This window comes from Lissotriton helveticus, chromosome 3_1, assembly GCF_964261635.1.
Source record: "Lissotriton helveticus chromosome 3_1, aLisHel1.1, whole genome shotgun sequence".
NCBI classification, from domain to species: domain Eukaryota; kingdom Metazoa; phylum Chordata; class Amphibia; order Caudata; family Salamandridae; genus Lissotriton; species Lissotriton helveticus.
Window position 1 is genome coordinate 262,137,531 of NC_136061.1, and position 21,756 is coordinate 262,159,286.

The 21,756-nt window shown below is 46.4% G+C and overlaps 1 protein-coding gene across 6 annotated transcripts in view; it reads left to right on the forward strand.

The window, feature by feature from the left end:
• ACACA (acetyl-CoA carboxylase alpha) overlaps positions 1-21,756 on the forward strand; it is a 1,199,721-nt gene that overhangs the window by 527,771 nt on the left and 650,194 nt on the right. The gene's annotated exons all lie outside the window — the stretch shown is intronic.

The window sequence follows — 21,756 nt, forward strand, 5'->3', positions numbered from 1 at the left end:
AGCCCGTGGACAAGCTTACCTGTCAACGTACTTGGCACGTAACTTGTTCAAAATACAACTAAAAATGTGATAAAAAGTCTTTAAAGAGTGTACTTCTCGACTTCTTTCGAAAGATTCACTGCAAATTCCGAGGTTTCCTGTGGGATAGGGGTAGCTCCCATATAGCACTGCGCAAATTCCAACGGGAGTGTTTGAGGTTTGAGGGTGATCCCAACTCATAAATAACAACAGCTGGATGTTTGCACACAGGGATAAACCAGCCTACAGGGTGGATCGGTTTTTGTACTGCACACATCCTGAGCTCATGTATTTGAAGGTGATCTAATATGTGATAATGAAGGAAAAGGGGGCTCAATGAAATAAAATATTTGTCTAGGATCACACAATTTGGTTAAGGTAGAAGACTCTATTGAGCCCAGGTTTTATTGTTACACATTGTGCGGTTCTGCCACTACATGGTATCTCTTTCTCTCTCTTTTTTCATGTCAAAAGTTAATGTTCTGTCTTGGGGCGTGAGGTTATAGTGTAAGAGGTAGGCAGAGCTCAGCTCTTTTTGGGTTCAAGGAACCAAGTGGACCACGAGCTGTGCTCAAGCCAGGCATCTGACTCGAGTCTGGTTCAAGCTTTCAGTGGCTCGCCAAATTCCAGTTTGGAGGTACAAGAAAGAAGGCACATAGGCCATTGTTATGAGTGGTCTGTTAACTGAGATTTGCTCAGTAGCATGAGTTACTGAACCCATCGGAATTGTAACTTGTTTGTGTTTCACACACTGGGGTAAACATGCAGGAATAAGAACTGAAAAACATATTCCTGCATGTTATTTAGCAAAATGTTATATTCTGCTATTATCTTCCCACCCCAGGAATTACCAGGATCCCCTGTAACAGTAGATTCAAAATACTTTATTCGGTTAAAAAAACAAATAATAACCATAAAAGTAGCATGAAAAGATACAATTTACAAAGGGGTCAAGTAATCATTATATAAGATCACACAGAAAAAAGCACCAAAATTAAGTACATATATGCAGCAACATAAAAATTAATTCATTTGAATCGATTTACGACACTTAAAAGCTGATTTAAAAAATTCAGCAAGTGAAGCTACCATAAAAACAGTTTCCATTTTCTGGCACTCTAAAAACGCTAAGCGACATCTGTATACGTTTAAATCTTTAAGAATAGGGATGATAAGTTTCTTTCGGAAAAGAATAGGGATGATAAGTTTCTTTCGGAATTCTAAGGAGGATAAAATCTCTGGCTTTTAACGTCTCACTTATATTGACGTCATAATGTTTTATAAAACTCTTGCTAGTGATAACAATGTTATTGCATGCCGGCATGGAGTCTCTGCCTGTCTTTTCAACTTTCAAAAGTACATGGGTTAGAATGTCGTCTCTCTCCCTGATACCTAAAACGGTCAGTGAGAGGGAACCAAGCTGTATAGGGTGTCACATGGGGAGACCTCCAGTCCAAATCCTAGCCTTGCTCTCTCCACAGAATCTGCTCTACTGACTCTCAACTTTGAAGATGCTGTATTAGGAAACCCAGTAATTGCTGTTTGTCATCAAGGCAGGAAAACATTGACTAATAAAACTGAGGAAGAGTATTCTGACATGACCATCTAAAAAGAGAGATGCTCTTTTGGCAGTGCCTAAAAGAACATGGCAGTGTAATAAGTCTGAGTCTGAGGTAGAGACCACCTATTCAACTGAACGTTGGCCAGTTCTTTCCAAGTGCGAAAGAACCGTCTGTATGGATGCTACTATGAGACCCTATTTCTCTACCTAAATACTTTGATTTCCCTCCTGTCCACTTCCTGAGCATCTTGAACCGTCTTTAGGTGGCCAGACAGTACCATTCCCCAGTACTTGGCCTCCTGCAGGTCACCACGGCGGACCATTCTTCAACATATGGTCCACCTGCCAGACCCAAGGCCATTCCCCTGCAGATGGTCATCTTGCAAATGTCCGCTGATGACCAGTCCTTGACACCTATTTGCCCTGCAAGTAGCCACCCAAGGCCATTCCCCAGTACATGGTCCTCCTGCAAGCGGTCACCCAGGACAATTTTCTTGCACTTTGTTCTCCAGCAAGTGGCCCCCAAGACCATTCTCCTACACGTGGTCTTCCTGCAAGTGGACATCCAGGACCATTCCCCAGCTCCTGGTCCTTTACCGATTTGGTCTGGCTGCTACAAGTGTAGCCCTTTTTTAACAACGAGTAGGTCGCCGATCCAGGCGGTTTCCTTGTCTGTATTAGGGTCATCCTTATAGAAAACTTGAAATATTCTCCCATGTATGAGCTGCACTTGCCCTTGTTGTCTGAGAGTTCTCTTTTACCATAGCTTGAGAGCAACAGTAGGTTGTCCTCATCTGTCTGACCGGACAGGGTAATCGGAGCACTGGATTACAAAATGGATGTCTGGAAGAGCCAGTTGCCAAAACAACATCCACTATTTTCACTCAGCCATGATGTTGGTTATGGTTTCAGTTTCCGTGTTTGAAAAATAGAGATGCATTCTGCTCTCTTAAGATATGCTTGTTTTTTAAAAGTGTGAAACCATGATCAATGGTCTATTATTTGCACTTTGGACTACACCCTCACCATCTTCAGTCACCCTTGGTTTGGAGTTTCCATAGTCTGGCCTGGCATTGAATCACAGTTAAACCTACATCTGTCATTGAGCCATTGGGACCAGATCCTATTGTAGTTAAGGGTAAGAGGCGAAGGCATGATCAGAAGCTACTGTGCAGATGAAAAGGGAAAACAACTATTGTTGTGAATAGAGGAATAAGTCAATAGAGGAAATAAAGAAAATACTTACTCTGAGGTAAATCTTCTTGAGCGCACTAGCTGAGGCACACTGTCCGATGTCTGTTATTGTGTTGTGATTTATTGTCCAAAGTGTGGAGATGGTTCTTTTGTGCTCTGCAGAACAGTGAGCGATGACAAGAAAGGTTATTAGGAAACCTACATCTTCTTTAAGTTCAGCGTTTCTAGAAGTTGTTCACTTTTGCGGTGCCCTAGATGAGTGATTCACATTTACTGCAGTAATTTCACTTTTGGGCACTCTGAACACCATTGTGAGGTCGAAATAGCTGTAGATTAGATTGACTTGACGCTTTGCAGAAGAAAGTATATGAAAAGGACATAAAAATATATTTGATAGTACTTGGGGATAGCTGCTTGTGTAGGAGCAAGTGTTTGCGCTCAGACTCTCCAAGCCAAAGGAAGTAGACTTCCTTAGGAGGGTGGTAGCTATATATGGAATGAAGAAACATGCTTGTTACCCGTCAGTCAGTGTAGGTTCAGGAGGGCCCAACATAGGTTCACCAGGACCGAAGCCATGCCAGATTTCCATACATGTTATATAAGATTAATCTAAATGGAAATAATTTGCTGTCGGTGGTTGCCCTAAAACCCTGGCATTGATCCGGCCCGTGTGGGCCTACACTGGGTGCCCTGATGCAAATGGAAAAGGACTTTGCTATAGAATTGGAAAGTTAACTTGAACCGGTTGTCTTCTTTGCAATTTTAGTTTTGTCCCTCATTTGTTGAAATTCAGCCCCCCGTTACCAGCATACACATTGTACTCGTGGAAGAATGGGCATGTGAGCTGCAAGCGAGTATCTAACATTTCTTTATGCACCGGGGCTCATATCCTTATTTACATCCTGGTCTGCGCCATTACATTCCCAGTTCGGAAACAGTTGGCTTCTCTACTTCTCTGCTGATCTGCTGATCTTTTCTACACCCCATTAGGCCTCACTCTTTGTGCAAAACAAGGAGCACCGCTTGCAGCCTGCCCGAGGGCGCCTACCATCCCCTCCCGCGTATGTCCTACCTCACTCCTCAAGTGTGTCACCTGCTGGTCTGCCGCCCTGCCTCCACTTCCTGTTCCTTCACAAGCCAAAGCATTGCTTCTCTCCTGAGATGGAGGATTCTGTGGAGACAACAGTGTCAGCAAACCAAACACTGCACTGGAGGCGGCAGCAAGCGACTCAGTACCACAGAGGACACTGTTTCCAGTTCTGGGATTCCATTTAATAACCTAATGATTTCTTAATTTCATATAATATTCTAATGATTTCTGGGAGATCAACTAAACCAATTGATCTACAGACATTGATTCTCAGCTTAGGTCCAGGAGGACTGAATCCAAGCCTTATGTACAGGATCTTTTCTGTGGGATATTTTGAGTCTGATTCACAAAGGTACTTTGAATGTAAACATACATTTACAGGCACAAATACTTCCATTTACACCTGCCTGGAATTCACACAAGAATTCCTGGTAGGTGTAAATGGATTTTCCACTACACATTTCCTTGCCACGAATGCGGAGAGATCACTAGCACTAAATCCTATGCAAGGAGTTAGAAGTAGGCGTGACAAAGTGTATTTTTTCAGTGTACATTTGCAAATGTACATAAACGTGCATTTGTAGGCATTCTTAAACTATGGTCAATCCCTTCCCACCCCAGAAAGGTTTGGAAATTGACTCCAGGCAGGAGCTGGAATAACTGGGAGGGAAGGGAAAGAAATCACCCCAGACTTGGGAGGGTGGAGGGAAAGACTTTCTCCTTGAGGAAAAATATTTAACCCCGTGGGGAAAAAAAGAAATTGATGCCTTTACGCAGTGGGCTCCATTTTATCCTAAGTAGCGTTCTGCTGGGAATTTCACATGATATTCCCAGCAGTACACCTGGAAACGTTGCACCTTGTGCGTCTTCACTGGTGTAGTTCTGGAAATGTTTATTAATCTTCTGGTACAGATGTAACATTCCGCCTGTACTTTTACAGTCTTTTTTTTTGTAAATTACACCCTTTGAATGTAAATGTAACTTAAGTTATTTATTTAACGGTCATCGTGAACCTGCACGGTGGGGGCTCGCCTGGATCTTCACTGGATCCCAGACTGCACTGTTTGCAAAAGGAAAGCCAAGGACTAGCAAAATGTGCCCTCTAGGAATGTGAGTCCTTTTTTTTAGCAAGAGCTGAACAACAGTATACTATCAACCACAGTGGAGCTGGTATTCTTTTTAATCAAACTTTTGCTTTGTTCAGATCTAAAAAGAACATAGATCTCTGTCGGCAAGTGGTCCCACCAGCAGTACAAACCAACTTCGGTATTGTTTAGGTCACCCAGGTGGGTGACATGGAGTCATTAATATGAATATAGTGGTATTGATTACAACTAAGGGTGTATAACTTTTGGGGTGAAACCTACTGTTTGCGCCATTCTGTGTGAGCTGGTAGTTGCGCAAGTGCTAACTATATGTGCATTATATGTGTTACAAGATTCTCACCATGTTTTAACAGACATAAACATACTAGAGTGTATGCAATTGGCACCTTGGAAACATGTTGAATTACACACTCCTGAACGTGTTCAAGGCTGCACAAATGGGAATTTCACACTATTTACCAAAATGTTATCCACAGCGAGTTTTACCTGGCTCATACTCTTAGGCAAATAGTGTGGAATTGTGCGTGGGCAAATAGCATATGTGCAGCAAGGGTGTGGGGATATATACATGACACGGAATCCTGCATTGGGGTTGAACTGGAGATTACTTCCCATAAATCTATTAGCCCCATAGTCATAATTTGGACCAGAGAGTCTGTGTCAGTGGAGCTTTGGAGTCCAATTACAGCATATTTTCAGGGCTGTTGGGGGCTGGTGAGTGGGTATATGCGTAGAGGGGGCTTTGGTTCCACCCAGATGAGCATTAACCTCTCACCTTATGTATTGGCTATTTCGTAGATTGTTCCGTCTTCCTGGCTTCTGTTGGAATGCACAAGGGACTTATTATGCATCTGAAAAATGTAATCAATTATCACACTGTTTGTCAAACTCAATTCTTTATCTTTGATAAGCATTCTATGCAGAAGACAATCCATTCTTACTTCTTTCTTTCCCTAGCAGTGGCACAGCCAATAGGGCAGGTTTTAATGTAATAATCAGCTTTTGTTCATGCAACACATCTAAACTGCATTTGTGTAAGCCTACCTTTAAATGCTTCGGGACATTAAAGCCAGACCTATTGGCTTTGCAAATATTGGCTTTGTAAGAAGATTCGCTTTTGGCGTTAGAATTGGTGCTCACAAACTATGAACAGTACTGATCAACCATTCTGTCAATGAATGGATATGGCATCCTACCTATGGAACCCTCATTCCATACAGAGGTCAACCTCTCTTGGCAAATGCAGTAAGTGGGGATGTCTACTTCTTTGCCAATCGGCTGTGAAGATTGCGTGACCACGATCTAATGCCTGCCACTTCTGGTAAACTATATGACTTCCATAGCTCGCCTGATAGGAGGCACTTAGACCATGCCAAGACTCGAACTAATGACTACGCAAGAGTGGCTGGTAAAGAGGGAATTGGCGTACTGACGTCAGGCCGAATTGGCGGCCCTGCTTGTACTGAAGGGGTCGGGGGTTGGGGGACCTGGAGTGCATGTACTACACTACAGCATGATATTGCGACCGTCCACGTCCACTATGTGGATGGAGATGTGTGAACCTGGTGATACCCCCGAGTGGGTGTTCCCCACTAAGAGTTTGACATTACAGGTAAAGGTTATTAAGGGATGGCTTTGGCAAAGTTCGGGAGCTAAAGTGGGTGGGGGGAGGGTGGGATTTCCTAAATGTTTCCAACTGCAATTTCTGTGTCTGAGACGCATGGCGAACTCCTTAGCTGTGTATTATGAAGTGAGAGTTGTCCATGTACGGAGCGTACCAACGTCAATGCCGGTCATTGTAAAATATATATGTCCATACGCATTGAACATGCAGAGTTACAAATGTAAGTTGTATGCCATTGATGTCCAAGCTCATAAACACAACAGGTACTAATACGCTCAAGGTTCTAACATGGAATGTACGGGGGCTAGGCGACCCGAAAAAGATCAGGCGACTCTTTGCCTATTTCGACAGATTACAAATTAGCATTGTGTTCCTACAGGAAACGCACTTGGCCCGAGTAAGTACTTCCGCACTAGGCGCTAAATGGGCTGAATCTGTCACCAACTCGAATTACTCATCGTACTCTAGAGGAGTGAGCATATTGATCAGAAAGGGAACGGGTTTTGAGATCACGAGCACACACAGGGACTCAGAAGGGAGGACCGTCATACTAGCTGGAGTGGTGAGACAGCAGAAGGTTTTGTTAGTGAACACATACGGGCCCAATGTGGATGACCCGGAATTTTTCAAACAGGTATGGCACGCTATTGTCGACATGCAGACGACTCACATAATTTGGGGTGGGGATTTCAATGTCACCCTACAGGATACTCTAGATAGGGCGACACATACGCTGGAACAACACGGCAAAGCGAGGTTGATGCTGCAAGACGCCATGGAAGACCTACACATGGTAGATTTATGGAGGACACGTAACCCAGACAAAACTATCGCGACACACATAAATGCAGCTAACAATAGTTGGTCTAGGCTGGATTACTGGCTGGGCACACGGGAGGTACTTTCATGGGTCAGGGACATAACTCACCTACCGCGAACACTTTCGGACCATGGCCCAGTACTATTAGACATTGCTATACCATACTATGACCCACCACCTTTTACCTGGCGTTTCAACGCGACTGCACTGCAAGACCCTGTTTATGTCGAAACAATACACAAGGCAATCATAGATTACTTCGATCTCAACGCCCCCACCACTGAAGACCCTGGTCTGCTATGGGAGGCATTTAAGGCCACGATACGGGGGATCTGTATCAGCACCACCTCCGGCATCCTCAAGGACATCAGACACCAACTGCACACACGAGAACAGACTATACAAACCCTGGAACACACGTACGCCCAAACGGGTGACGCTGCTGTTTTGGGGGAAATCAAAACACTCCTCACCGAATACGATGAGTTCGCGATGGACGAACTAAAATATATATCAAGGCGTGCGACAGCGAGGAGATATGGGGAAGGAGGGAGGCCTGGTAGGGAATTGGCCGCAAAGATATGCACGGGTAGAACCCCACAAAACATAACATCCATTAGCACAGACACAGGGGAGGCGATCACGGACACCAAGGGAATATTGACTGAATTTAGGAAGACGTACGGGGCACTTAGCACAGCGCGTCCATCACCACCACAAGATGATTTATTACAATACATGGAAGATATAGAGCTGGCATGGCTCGCTGAAGGACACAGGAAATATCTAGAACGCCCGGTGACAGTAGAGGATGTGACTGACACCATTCGGAGATTACCCAATAACAAAGCACCTGGGCCGGACGGCTTTGCCACGGAATTTTATAAAAAGTACGCTGATACCCTAGCACCACACTTGGTGCGGCTATATGGGGCGGCGCACGAAGCTCAGACGCTACCAGCCTCCATGAGAGAAGCACTGCTTGTGGCGTTGCTGAAACCGGGTAAAGAAGCCGATAAATGCGACTCATATCGCCCTCTTTCTTTATTGAATGTGGACACTAAAATCATAGCCAGTTTATTGGCAGACCGGTTGAAGCCCCTTATGCCATTGCTGGTAAGGCCAGACCAATCAGGTTTCATCCCCGACAGAGCTACTACACATAACACTCGCACATTGTTCGCACTGGCCCATTACCTAACACCGGAATCGAAGGCGGTGGCTGTGTTATTGGACGCAGCAAAAGCTTTCGACACAATTGGCTGGCCCTTTATCCACGCAGTACTGGTGCGTATGGGATTCCCGCAGATCTTTCTGGGTTGGATAATGATGTTGTATTCCAACTTGACAGCACGCATCAGAGTAAACAAATACGTATCGGAGCCCATTCCAATATGCAGAGGCACTCGACAGGGGTGCCCGCTCTCGCCGATGCTATTTGCGTTGGTGCTAGAGCCGCTGGCATGTAAGATCCGGCAGCATCACCACTATTCAGCGATACAAATGCCCTCCAGACCCATACATATCTCACTATACGCAGACGACATGGTGCTATATGTGAAGAATCCTGAGCAGCACCTTAATCCGCTCCTGAGAGAGTACATCAGGTTTGGCCTACAGTCCGGGTTGCAGATTAACTGGGATAAATCCCTAGTTCTGTCCTTAACGGACAGCACCCACCCGACAAAACTAGACTATCCTTTAAAATGGCAGGAAGAACCGACGAAATATTTAGGGGTATGGTTCCACAGAGACCCGGAATTGGTGGTAAGGACGAACTACGGGCGGACCATATCGTCGCTGGAGGACAAGGTTAAGAGGTGGAACAGACTTCCCCTTTCGTTGGCAGACAGGGCGGCTATTGTAAAAATGGTGCTCCTTCCGAACTTCCTGTACTTGTTTAACAATATCCCAATCAAACCACCCGCTGCCGTATTCCGTAATATTAACACACTGGTTCTTAACTTATTATGGGCGGGGAAACAAGCGAGGATGGAATTACGTACCATGACGCTGCCATATACTAGGGGGGGCTTTAGGGTGCCGGACTTTTATTTGTATTACTTATGCGCGCAAGCGCAATACGCGCACCACTGGTACCATGAGGTGCCCTTCTTGTCACATGTGGCCGTAGAGGCAGGTGACGCTGACCCTATCCCACTAGCCAGCATATTAACACATACACGCGCTAAACGGCATGAACGAGACATAAACCCAGTTAATACCACGATTGAGGCTTGGCGGCTGATAGGCAAGACGACACGCAACTTACCACTATATGCACCAGCACTTCCTCTGGCACATCACCCAGCTCTTTCGGTGACACAGGAAAGGGTAGGCATTGACATGTTTAGACGTGCGGGCTTAGACACTCTTGGGGATCTATACGATAGCGGGGTCTTTATAGTGCTGGACAAGCTGAACTACATCACAAACCCGACGCCGCTATTCACTTTCAATTATTATAGGCTGCAAAGAGCACTCAGGGAACACTTTCCGACACACCCGGAGGAACCTCCAACACTGGCGCCCCTACAACTGCTCCTAACTACACCGACTGCGTCACATTTGGTGTCCAAACTGTATGCCGCTGTACAAGAGGCGGCGGGGGCGAATACTCACAAGGCTAGGGACAGATGGAGTGCTGGACTAGCAGAACCTCTCACTGATTTGGAATGGGATTCCTCCTGTGCGCTCACTGGTATGTTAACCCCTAACGGGAATTTGAAAATAATACACTACAAGTATTTGCATCAGGTATACCACACACCTCTGAGATTGCATAGATACGGTTTGCGAGATGATTCGCAATGTTGTAGGTGTAAGCAAGATGAAGCGGACTTCATGCATCTGGCGTGGCACTGCCGCAAAGTGGCGGGGTTTTGGGAGGGTGTGATGCAGAGCCTGAACGAGATGTTGGGGACCTCTATGCTGTGCGATGCGAAAATCTGCTTGTTGGGCATTATCCCGCAACTGAGAGCATTGAAACGTAAATTTTGTGCTATAGCGCTTTTACTGGCTAAGAGAAGGGTATCTATGTGCTGGAATGGAAGAAGGGCCCCTGAGGTGAAGCAATGGATAAATGATATGGTGTATTGTCGAGACACGCTTGCAACATATGAGGAAGAGCTGCCAGGTGGCTCTAGGCCCAAGGATTATTGGGGATATTTGCGAGTGTATTTACTGGCACATGTTGGTTCAGGATCAGAGACGGAGATATAAAGGAATCTACAGATGAGACAATGACGACTCAAAATGTACGAGTTTAGTAGTAATGACACTGAGGAGGGAGGATGCTGTGACACAGATTGATGATTGCAGGATGTGAACTAAAAGTTGGGGACTACATTGTTTGGTTTAGTTTGAGTTATGATACAGGATAAGAAGCCAAAGAAATTGAAAAATGTAAGATTACTGATTTATAAGTGTGCGAATTCAGCACTGCCAAAAGCAGGGAGGCTATCGATCATTACGCCGCCGGTCCGATGGATGTCGGCTGATGGGCCGTGTAACACTAATGCAGAAGATTTTGATGTCAGAGTACGGGTGGCCGGCCATTTATGGATGTAGGCATCAGCGCTGTGTATGGTTACCCTGTGGTTTATGTTTGTATGCATCGTGCAGTGCATCGATCCTCTTACCTCAATAAACAAATAAAAAAAAAAAAATTCTTGAATACGGTAAGGCACTAGTTTGAGCTTCCTGTTTTCATTGGATCTGATTACCCTCTCTTTCTGGATCTTATTGCCAGCATTTATTCTGAAGCGGAAGGCCCATCAGGGAGTATACCATCCTCTGCTCTTTATAGATTATTGAATCTTTGGGATCAGTAACTGACTTTCAGGTCATGTTGACCTCATGGAAAAAATCTTGGTTTACAATGAACACTCTGAGCAACATTTAGTTCTTGAAGGTGATCTAGGGATGCAGGATGTTTTGGGCTGTATACCTCCTTGCTATCAAATTCCTTTTAGACGCTTAGAGCTTCAAAGTGGATGCTGCCATAGCTACTTTTTTCAGGCCGTCTTCATCCTAAGCTCTATACCTGAAGCAGGTCTGGTACAGTTGCTTCCATGGGTCCACTATCCCTTTGCGGGTATCTGCACTGACTTCTGACTAAGTCTGTGTCCACTTTCTGTAGAATAAAGCAGGCCCTTGAACCAAGCAGGTATACCATCCATTCTGTAGTAGGGGATCTCTGTGATAGTCATAATTATGTGAATAGTCCAGCCCATGTGCGTGGACCCCGGAGCACTTCAATAGCTATAGTCTCTTAAGGTGTCCTCTTCTGCGATCCTGCATAGACACTTAAGAGATAATAAATGACAAAAATGCAGCCTGAAACCACTAGGCTACTCTGGCCATTACTTCATCCTGAAACTACTGTTAATTATTACTTCAGCCAAGGCGGTTCATAACACCAGCCATTTTTGCTCTGCAGACTACTTGTCCAAACTAATCCCCAACGGTAAACATCGTTTACAACGATGTTTTCACAACGCGGTACCTTTACACCGCGGCTGTGACAACGCAAGTCGTTACCACGACTTGCGCTGGAGGGCGCTCAAGGTCTAAAAATAGTTAATTTACTATCCTAACACCTTCCCTAGGGTCCACGGGGACTGGTTTTAGAATAGTAAATTAAACTATTCGAAATCCGCGCCCCCCCAACGCAAGTCGTGGTAACGACTTGCGTTGTCACGGCCGCGTTGTAAAGGTATGCGTTGTGACGGTACGCGTTGTACCGTCATATATCCATCCCCAACATCTGATCGTCTTCTTCTTCAGCACCTTGTTGTTCTTAGGATCAGAATCAACCTACCTCCGTCTTCTTTCAGAGGTAGTTGATGGGGTGGGTGGAGTAGTTTCTTACCTGTAACTCCAGTTCTGTAGTAGGGGTATCTCTGTAATAGTCATAATCATGTGAATAGTCCCTTCCATGTGCGTGACCCCCGGAGCACTTCAATAGATATAGTCTCTTAAGGTGTCCTCTTCTGCAATCCTGAACAGACACTTAAGAGAGAATAAAAGACAATAATGCAGCCTGAAACCACTAGGCTACTCTGGCCATTACTTCATCCTGCTGTGAAAAAGATAGCCAGGTAACAGTTACATTTAACTATTTTACTCATAGAAAAACTCCCCTTCACAAAGCCCCTTTATCATGATAGAGAGGAAGGGTTGGACAGACAAGCCAATAGGCTGCGATTATGTGTCTATAAATGGATACTGTGCCTTTAAGAATCCTTCCATAGACCCTCGGTATCCCATGATGCACAGCCAAAGGCCAGTTACTTTCAGTTCTTTTTTCCGGCTCCTGCCAGCAGGACCCTAGAGCATTGAGCTCTACCTATAGTGGTATATCTTTCCATTATTGAGCTTTATACTTAGTTTGAGAGTTTCACTCAACATCTTTGGCCTTTCCCTTCCTTATGCTGACTTTTTTGGGCCGTTAGCCCACATTTTTCTTGTCAAAATGCCATCTTTATTTGATAAGTGCCCTGAATGTGGCGTGAAGAAGGCCAAGTTGGACTCCCACAGAGTTTGTATACTCTGTCTACCTACATCTCATGTTCCTGAATCCTGCACCATCTGTAAATCCTTCTCCAGGAGGACCCTGCGTGAAAGGGAGAAGATTCGTCTTCAAGGCCTAGAGCAGAGAAGACAACAGGCTGCAGGTGGGACATCTGGGCATGGAGAGAGCCTTTCCTCCTCCACAACCCATGTGTCGGCCTCTGGTGGATCCCAAGTCGACAGAAGGCTCAAAAACGACGCTGGTCCCAGTCGACGTTGAAGGCAACGACATAGACGTCGAAACCAGGTATGACTACTATATGCTCCCCGTCGACTCAGGGCTCAGAGTCTAAACGACGTCGAAGATAAGTGTCGAGGGGACTGACGTTGAGACCTCAGCCGAGGTCGACGTCGAGGACATCCCAGCCAACATCGACACATCATCGCCGTCGATCTGGGTCTAGGAGATATCGGCGCTCGCCGTCAAGGCGACACCGCCGCTCACCGGCAACACGTAGGTCGCCGTCGAGGAGAAGATCAACGTCACGGGGAAAGTCGCCGTCGAGGAGACGGTCGATGTCGAGGAGAAGATCTACATCGAGGAGACGGTCGACGTCAAGGAGGTACCATCTTAGCTCGATGTCAGGAAACCAGTCACCATCTGTGGTCAGCTCGCCATCGAGGGGCACCACTTCCAGGGCTTCCTCTTCGAGGTCAGCCCGCGAGCGGAAGAGGGTAATATCTACCTCAGACTCTGAGTATTCCAGGACCTACTCTCCAACTAGGACACCGGTACCTGCTCAGCCGATGGATCCTCGTAATTCGCCTCGGCGGCCCAGGACGCCTACTCCTCCACCACCTTCTCCTCCTTCTCTACCACCTCCGCCTCCTCCTCAGCCTCCGGCTGTTCCACCTGTGCCAGTGGTCCCAGCGGAATCGAGAAGGCCAATATCACGATCCCGGCCAAGACATCGCTTTCGCAGCCGGCACCGTTCTTCTAAAAGGTCTCGCCGGCGTCGTCGTCACGAGAGATGACGTTCCCGATATACTAGGGACACGGAGTCCTCTAGTGAGGGAAGATACTCGCCAACACTGTTGGACTCTCCACCTCTGAGAGTGTCACCTGTCGATGACATTACTACGTTTCAGGAGGTTCTTGTAAGGGGAGCGATTAAATCGGGCATTGCACTGTCAGTGCCTGCTCCTACTACATCAGTGATCTTTGAAACGCTACAGCAGAAGCAAGCCTCTTGTCCCCTGATTCCTTTGGTACCCAGACTGGAGGAACCGGCGATGGAATTGTTCCTGACGCCTGCTTTGGGAAAATCTGCGCCTTCAAGGCTCCAGAAGCAATACTGTCCCCGGACTCTGACCCTGCATTTCTTCGGGCGGACACCCCCCCGGATTCAGTCATCGTGGTGGCGGCAAAGAAGCAGCATGCTACGGCTCCTTCGACCACAGTCCCTCCGGACAAGGAAAGCCGTGAACTTGATTCTGCGGGGAGGAAAGTCTGCAACACGGCAGCCACTTCGATAAAGGTGGCAAGCTCTACTGCTCTCCTGGGCCGGTAGAACTGTTCCTAGTGGGAGTCTCTTCACCAGTTCATGGACCTCTTACCTAGGGACAAACGTGAGGATTTCCAGGAGGTACTCAACGAGGGACTGATGGTCTCTAATCAGATTATCAGCGCCACTGCGGACACCGCTCTCCTTGCAGCCCATGGGTATTGCCATGGTGTTACTCTGCGACGCCATTCATGGTTGCGTCTCACCTCCTTGAAACTGGAGGCTCAGCAGCGTGTCGCAAACCTCCCATTCTCTGGTGCCACCCTCTTTGGTTCCCATGCGGACGAGGAGATGGCCCGGATGAAGGCTGAGGTTGAAACCCTCAAGGCCGTTGGCTTGGAAAAGCATAAGAAGCAACGTAGGAATTTCCACCCTTTCCAACAGCGTTATTCTTCTCAACGGTTCCAGCGCGGGCAGGGCTGTCAGGCCGGGCAGCAGCAACAGCAACAGCAGCAGTTTTAACGACAACCGTTTCAGAGATGTCAGAGAGGCAGGGGTAACCAGCAGTCAACACCGGGGAACAAGGCCCCCACTGGTTTTAAGCCCTGAGTGGTTACTTCCCCCTCTTCTGTTACCCACTCCAGTGGGTGAAAGCATTAAAATTATCTGGCAGAGTGGAGAAAAATAACCCAGGACAATTAGGTGCTGAATATTGTTCGCAATGGATACTGCCTACGTTTCACCAGCGTTCCTCCATTGATACCACCAGTTCACTCACAAGACCTATTGCGGGAACTTCAGGTAGAGGCCGATACACTGTTAAGAAAAAGGGCGATAGAACTGGTTCCTCCTACTCAGAGGGGACAAGGTCTATATTCCAGGTTCTTTCTTGTGCGCAAGAAGGACAAGAACGAATTCAGACCCATTCTCGATTTGCGACAAGCGAACAAATGGATCCCCAGAGAAAAATTCTGCATGTTATCCCTGCACCACATCTACCCTCAGCTGCATCAGGGAGACTGGCTATGCGCAATAGACTTGCAAGACGCATACTTTCATGTGCCCATAGCAAGGAAACACCAAAAATTCCTGCGGTTCTTGGTCGGCACCAATCACTACCAATATACAGTGCTACCATTCGGCCTGAAGTCTGCTCCCAGGACCTTTTCAAAATGCATGGAGGGGGTTGCAGCACACCCACGGAAGAACAAGGTGTTCTTCTATCCATACCTGGACGACTGACTGATCAAAGCTGCCACGTTTCAGGAGGCGCAGCTGCATTTCAACAGGACGGCCGTTCTGCTAAATCGCTTGGATCTTCACATCAATCTGTCAAAGTATGTCCCGACTCCTGTCCAGTGTGTGCAGTACCTGGGAGCCTCAATCGATACACGCAAGGCAAGCGTGTGTCCTTCGGAGGAGCGACGCTTATCAATCCTTCGGAAGGCTCAGGCTCTCATGTCCGTTCCTTCGCCGACGGTGAGGACGGTGTCTTCTCTCCTGGGCTCCATGGCTTCTTGTATTTTCCTCACTCCATATGCACGCCTCCACATGCGGCCTCTGCAGGAATGTCTGGAGGATCAGTGGGACCAGAAAGAAGAAGTTGGGAGGACAGGATTCAGCTGTCGCAACATGCCGTCCAGTCCATGAAGTGGTGGTGTTCACCTCACAATCTCCTCCAAAGGATTCCATTCCACAAAGCGATACCGGCTCAGACCATTGTGACAGATTCATCTCTCCACGGTTGGGGAGCGCATTCAGACCACCTTCAGATACAAGGCACATGCTCCCAGAAGGAGACCAAGTATCACGTCAATTTCCTGGAACTCCGAGCAGTTCACTTACCGCTGAAAGCCTTCCAGCCGTCCTTTCAAACCAGATCCCTGCTTGTACAGACGGACAACACGACAACGATGTACTGTCTCAACAAGCAGGGGAGCTCAAGATAGCGCACATTGTCTCGGGAAGAGCAGACTATCTGGAACTGGCCGCTAGCCAGGGACCTGACGATAACGGCAACCCATCTGCCAGGTGTGCAAAATGCTCAGGCTGACGCGCTCAGCAGACTCGTTTAAGAAAATCACGAATGGGTCTTAAACGACTAAGTGGTAAGAGAAATCTTCGGAAGATGGGGCACTCCAGAAATCGATCTGTTTGCCACTGCAGAAAACAGCAAATGCTGAGACTTCACCTCCAGGTTTTACCAACCGGGGACGCTGGGGAATGCACTGTGGATCAACTGGTCGAACAGCTTTCTCTACGCTTTTCCACCCATTCCCCTGATCCAGACAGTCTTGATAAAACTTTCCCAGTCACGGGCCAAGATGATCCTCATTGCTCCATAGTGACCTCGTCAGTGGTGGTTCACCGACCTACTACACCGGTCTCTCTTGCCGCATCTTCGACTTCCATGTTGGCCGGACCTTCTCACGAAGTTCGAAGGGCAGATGATGCATCCCAACCTCTCGTCATTGAATTTGGCAGCATGGCTCCTGAGCTAGTGCAGTACGGACATTTAAATCTCCCTCAGAATTGCATGGAGATATTAAAGGAAGCGAAAAGACCGTCTACACGGACTTCTATGCACACAAATGGAAGAGGTTTTGCATTTGGTGTGCTTCTAAAGATGCAGATCCTAATATCCTGCAAGGAGGATGTCATTCTTGCTTACTTGTTACATTTGGATCAATCTGGCCTTAATTTTCATTCTATCAAAGTTCACCTAGCAGCTTTGACTGCGTATAGGAAATGCCCTTCACAAACTTCCTTTTTCCAAATCCCAGTCATGAAAGATTTTCTGGAAGGTTTGAAGAAGGTGTTTCCTCCCATTATGCATCCTTTGCCTCCGTGGGAGCTTAATGTGGTGCTCTCTAGACTTATGAGGGAGCCTTTTGATCCCATTCATACAGCTTCTCTCCAGCATCTGTCCTGGAAGGCAGCTTTCCTTGTAGCCATAACATCGGCTCACAGGGTGAGTGAAATCCAGGCTCTCTCTTGTCAAGTGCCTTATACTGTGTTTCATTCATCTAAGGTTGTCATGAGAACTCACCCAAAGTTCCTTCCTAAGGTGGTGTCAGAGTTTCATGTGAATCAAACGATTACTTTGCCCACGTTTTTTCAGCATCCTTCCTCTCCTGCAGAGAGGTCCCTTCATTCTCTTGATGTGAGAAGGGTGTTGAAATTCTACTTAGATAAGACTAAGGAGATTCGTAGATCGGATTAACTGTTTGTTAACTATGGATCTGTCTGGACTGGTCTTGCTACAGCCAAGCAATCCATCTCTAGATGGATTGTGTCCTGTATTCAACTGTGTTTTACCAAAAAGCCAACAAGACTCTAGTTAGTAAGCCTAGGGCTCACTCTACCAGAGGTAAAGCTGCTACAGCGGCTTTACTCCGTAAACGTCCCTATTGCAGAAATCTGTAAGGCTGCCACTTGGAAGTCAGTCCATACCTTTGCTAAACACTACTGCCTGGACTCTGATGCCAGGGCAGATACTCAGGTTGGGCAGGCTTCGCTGAGGGATCTATTTGCACAATAGTGGGTCTGTCTGTTTCTTTCACTGCTAGGGTTGTTTTTTGGCATGGGCTTGCCATTCTATTCACATGATTATGACTATACTGATCCCCTACTACAGAATGAGTAGTTTCTCACCTGTAACTCCAGTTCTTTAGTAGGGGTATCTCTGTGATATTCATAAGCAACCCGCCCTCCTCCCCGGTGGATGAAACAGTGATATCCTGAATGCAGCAGGCCTTTCTTTATACACCTTCAACAAGAACTGAAAGTAACTGGCCTTTGGCTGGGCATTATCTACGGGAGGATTCTTAAAGGCATGGTATCCATTTACAGACACATAATGGCATCTTATGGGGCTTGTCTGTCCAACCCTTCATCTCTATCATGAAAAAGGGTCTTTGTGAAGGGGAGTTTCTCTATGTGTGAAACTTAGTAAAATAGTTAAATTTAACTGTTACCTGGCTATCTTTTTCACAGCAGGATGAAGTAATGGCCAGAGTAGCCTAGTGGTTTCAGGCTGCATTATTGTCTTATTATCTCTTAAGTGTCTATTCAGGATTGCAGAAGAGGGCACCTTAAGAGACTATATCTATTGAAGTGCTCCAGGGTCCACGCACGTGGGTGGGACTATTCACATGATTATGACTATCATAGAGATACCCCTACTACAGTACTGGAGTCACAGGTAAGAAACTACTCCACCCACCCCATCAACCACCCCTGAAAGGAGACGGAGGTAGGTTAATTCTGACCCTAAGAACAACAAGGTGCTCAAGAAGAAGACGATCATATGTTGGGGATTAGTTTGGACAAGTAGTCTTCAGAGCAAAAATGGTTGGTGTTATGAACCACCTTGGCTGAAGTAACAATTAACAATAGTTTTTGCATGCACCAACAAACATGGCTGAAGTCTTTAGCCTTACAATAGGGGGGCCTGGATAAAGTGATTGACTTCCCGTTGATGGGAAGAATTTACTAAAATCTCTTGATGGATAAGGTGCTGCTGAACTACAAGACTAAAACAGTCACATCCATATCACCAGTTTCAGTCTATACCCAGAGTTCTTTCCTTCTGTCCCACACTTGCTTGAAATCTTTCACTCTAAATTCAACATCCAGCACCTCCTGTGTACTTCAGCCTCACTGTACAAGAGGAGATCCATCTGGGGAGAAAAGGAGCCCACTTCTCAGCCTACACCTGAGGGTCAGCTCGGGGTCATAGGTCTTCCCCAAGGCAGAGCCTTTCTCAGCCTCTTATAGAAGGGCTATAGCTGTGCTCTACAGTCATCTTTTCTACCACATCGGAGGCCAGCTGTTCCCCATTCAGTCCCCAAACAACTTCTGGAGGAAGTTGGCACATTCCTTCTCTTAGTGGTCATAGAATCTGCTGCACCTTTCATAAGATGGTAACACCTACTATTAAATGAGGATGGGATTTCTTCAGGACTCGGTTTCTGTGACCTGAACTACTTCACCCTTCAGAATTAAAGAAGATGACTCTGGCCCAGATGTGGAGAGTAGTGGGCACAGCTGGCAGGTTATGCTCTCTGAAGGAGGATTACTTCCATGGTCTCGGCTGGCAGGCCCGCTGGCACTGCCTTAGAGTACCATAACAAACTATTGAGTAGAAATGGGTGACTTTTGGGTTTAGTCAGACTTCTTAAACCTCTGCCCTTTCTGCAGATTCAGAAGCCTTATTTATACCATGACACTCTCTGATAAAGGTTTCTCCCACAGCGGCGGTGGGAATAACGGTGTCCCTTTTTCTTAGGACCCTGCACGATCTGTTGTTCTCAATTACTTGCGAAAATCTTCTTGACATAATCAAAGAGATTCCAATAAATCAGGCTGTTTTTCTAGGACAATGGTGTGGGGCTGTAGGCTATGACACATGTCTGGGAATGACATTCTCCACGTTCACCTAGAGGGCTTTAGAAGTCCTATAGAGGGTTGCTTCCCCATGCGAAGCTGCCAATGCGACCCTTGCAACTTCCCCTGGCAGAACACCAGGACCCACCTCTCGACTGCCAGTCAAAGTTAATCCTCCTTGCGAAGGTGGTTCCATAGCTGCAAACTGCTGATAGGGTGTATTTTCTGTTTTCCATAACCACAGTTAAAAGTCACAGGAAACTCATCCAGGTGTTGTCCTGCGTACACATGAAAGTTGGTACCCTCTGCCACAAATCAAATTTGTTCCTCCACATAAATGGTCTGAAGGTAAGTGCATCCTTCCGAACCTTACAAGTCTTCATGCAAGAACTCTGGGTGCAGGTGGTGATGGGAGTCATTCTGTTGTAATTGGCCAAATCTCCAGGCATGATCCTCTTAATCTCCCACATGCTGGGGTTATGCACCAGAGAAGCCTTAGCAGTCATCCTCGCCCTGTGACTGGGAACTGAGGATGCAGACCTCAACTCTGTTTGAGGCCTCTTCATGCTCATAAATATATTTTGTGGTGCTTCTTAACAAGAAGAACCACAACTTTGTTGCTCGGTTGGACAGGAGTCTAAGATCCAATTGAGGTGAGCTCTTGCTGGACTAGTTTAAGAAGTTAGTGTGTCTGTCTGTACCTTCCCCCTCCCTATACCATCTTTCGATCTGGGAGTCTTTAATAAAATCAAGAATTGTATCAGGCACACAATTTTCTTGGTGCCCTTCAGCCTTTCCACAGATGTCCATTTTACAGACACCCTCCCAGGAATACAGAGCTCTGCCCCACAACATTTTGCATGAACCCTAAAATGGAGGTCTTCATTCTTCCACAGTGGCACTACTTGTTAACCAGGGACCCTAGTTCCGTAGTCTTCTGCCATCTCAGTTTCTTCTCCAACTATCTGGAGAGAGAATTCACCACCAGACTTGATGCAAGAACAAAGGTTGCAGTTTTGTCATTGCTGTTTATCAAGTGTATTAGTCTATTCCACCTTCACTGCAGAGAGTGCCACGCCATTTCACAATTACTTGCGAAATCATGTATTCTCAAGGAGACACCTTGCAACCAATTGAGCAACCACTGGGGCCTATAGAAATGAGCTGGAGGACTCATTTTCGAGTGCCAACTAGGTCATAAAAAGACATCTAACTGGCCTTCTTAATCGTTTTTTCTTGCTACGAAGCGTACTGCAAGATGAGATCGCAACCTCGTGTGATTCCTTCTTCTAAACTAATGGCTGGCCTGTAGCTGTTTTTTTATGGACAGTAGCCTTCCTGATTGCCACAACATCTGCAAGTTGCATTTGCAAGCCATATGCGCTTCTGAAGCATACATTGTTTTCCACTGAAAGAAGATGGTAGCCAGGATACACCTGCCTTTTTTCTCAAAAGGGACGCCAGTAGATTCTTCCTTGTTTTCTTTCCACGCTCCCATTCTTCTTTGTCTGAGGAGACTTTGTTCAACATTGATGTTGGCACACACCCAGATGTTGCCTGAATGGAACAAGATATGTCGTTTGAAGCTGGATTGTTATACTCTGGAGGCCACACAGAACCCAAGGAGTTCTCTACACCACCTTCCTGTCAGAAAGAATAGAAAGACACCTGTGTGGACCTTTCCAATTACCTTTTGCCATTTTCATGCTTCTTCCAGGGATGATGCATTTTGGCCTTGAAGCTTTAAGGAATCCGTTTATATTATTGTGAAAAATAAAAGTTTTTTTTAAATTCCATTTTGGTCCTTTTACAAGGTGTGATGGTATCCACAGATTTCTAACAGGAGGCACTCTGGGAATAATATAGTATGTAACAAGGTAACTTTATCCTGTAGAGTTCCTTGAAAGGTGCTGGTGCTTAGGAGAGGGGAGGACAA